This window comes from Halyomorpha halys, unplaced genomic scaffold (genome assembly GCF_000696795.3).
Source record: "Halyomorpha halys isolate HHAL.00 unplaced genomic scaffold, Hhal_1.1 Scaffold269.1, whole genome shotgun sequence".
Taxonomy (NCBI): domain Eukaryota; kingdom Metazoa; phylum Arthropoda; class Insecta; order Hemiptera; family Pentatomidae; genus Halyomorpha; species Halyomorpha halys.
The window spans coordinates 1,743,746-1,745,986 of record NW_027112099.1 but is presented as its reverse complement, the minus strand read 5'-3'; positions in this window follow the sequence as shown (position 1 = coordinate 1,745,986).

Sequence of the window (2,241 nt, the reverse complement as noted above, 5' to 3'; positions counted from 1 at the left end):
ATAACTTAAGTATTGACGAAAGCAAAAGTCAAAAAAGAGAAGAAGGAATAAGATCTAACACGCTTGAACTACTGTAACATACTCTCTTTATGTATGTTACGGCGGGTAGGGGTTCAAAAGGAACCTTTACTAGCCCCAACATGAAAAGAAAAGAATAGCCGAATTTTTTTATTTTTGTATTTTTAAATCAGTTAACATAATAAAAAGGAACACAAAATATACAATCTAGAGAAAAAAAAAGAAAGCTTAACACTATTACAAAATTAAATTGAACAAAAGGGAAAAAAGTCTTATATCACCGGCGATTAATGGGGCCCTGGTTTTGGTTTTCCTGAGTGGATGTTCTCGTAGAGGTAGATCGACAAAAGGACAGCCGTCCGCCCGCCTTGTCCTCTTGGAGGATGAGTCGAAGAAGTCCGCCCGCCGTGGCTAAGATGATTTAGCTGGCGAAGAAGAGGAGAAAATGGAGAAGATATGTGTATGCAGTGAGACGTTAAGAAGTTGTCTGTCTATTTGGCAGTATGAAAAACAACAGAGTAGTTGCTTTGTGTTTTCGACTTTATAAAAATCAGATGTTACAATAATAGATTTGTGGACCAAATATTGGCCGCAACAATATACATTCGATCAGCTGATCCCCACAGTCAGCTGACATCGAAGTAACAGCTGACAGAGACCGTAACTCCCCCCCCTCCACCAGTTTACCTTAATTCGCATCCACCTTTGTTACCTTGTTTTCATCCTCCTGTTTCTACCCTATCCCCTTGACTAACTCGGTTCCGTGGTTCTTCAGCTTCTTCTTCAGGCTCCGACGTTCCCGATGTTTCCGTCGATTCATCACATGATCTACTCCACCTCCGATAGCTTCTACGTATCCGTTGGCCGTTGATCTCCATCGGTTCACCCCGGCTCACAACTCTTCTTCGGTACATGTATGGGCACCTTTTGGCCATGTGCCCCTCATTTCTACATTCAAGAAACCTTGTGCGTGGACAGTGGGCCACTAAGTACCCTAGTTTTCCGCAACCATGGCATTTTCTGTCCTCACGGTGCCCGCTGGTTCTTGGTTTTATGTATCTCATTTCGGTGATTGCTAATCTTTCCTTTTCACTATGACGGTATTCATTTCTTCTCCATGGAACTGGATTAGTACTCGGTCGATTATAAGCAACTCTCGTCCATCTGCTTTCTTCTATTTCCATACGGGACTCTTCCTCTCTGGCGCTGGCGTCAATTAGTTCCTGCACGCATTCTACGAAGGAGCGCTCTCTCGGCATTCCTTCCTTCTTCTCCAGCTCCATTGCCAACTGAATCTTTAGTACATTGGATAGAAATTGCATCCGACCCTGTACCTGGATTATCTCCATCATTTTGCTGAGTTTATCGCTGATTCTGATGTAGCGTGCCAGGAGTTCCGCGGCATACTGCCCATTAGACTGTCTTGGTTTCTTCGTCTCCCTTATCATCATAAATATGTCCTCTTCTGGGCCCAACGTCCTCCTCCAAATGCCTTCTTCAATCTCGCTTTGATCGCGCTTCCGGGTGTCTCCTCATCCGCTTGAATGTTAATTGAGGATACTTCTTTTCGCCAGCACGCAACTGCTGCCCTTAACGCCTCAGCATCCTCACTGTCGAGCAGGTGTTCGGCTGTCTTCGCTTCAATTGGCTTATTAGTCGATCACCCATTTTAGAAATTGATCTAATTCTCCCGTCTCTCCTGTGAATCTTTCCAAGTCCGACACCAACTTCCTCAGGTCCTGGGCGGTTGCCGTACGGACCTTAATCCATTAGCGTTGCATGAGCTTGCGCTAAAGAGACTTCTGGTAATGGCTCTGTAACAGTGAGCAAGCACGTAGTTCCGCGGTAACCTGACAGGGGCCACCACTACAAGCGTCTAAGAAGCTGTACAATTGTATATAAGTTTATTATTATAAAAATACGATCGCTTGTATAAATGTGTATATGTTAATATGTAATATGTAAGAATATTAGTCATAAAATAAAAAGAGATTGAGCAATAAGATTCTACGGAACTATCTCAAGTAGAGTTAAAAGAGTGAATTCTCAGTGATAACCGATCACATGAGGCCTTCAATTGTCACCGGGATTGATCCATCAGATCAAGCCTTCTCCGGGTCTAGTCATAGCACTTGTTGCTTGCACTCTACTTGAGATAGAGAAGTTTATTGCTAATCTATTCTCTCAAGAGTTGGTTTTTATTATGTTCACCATAGACTATGG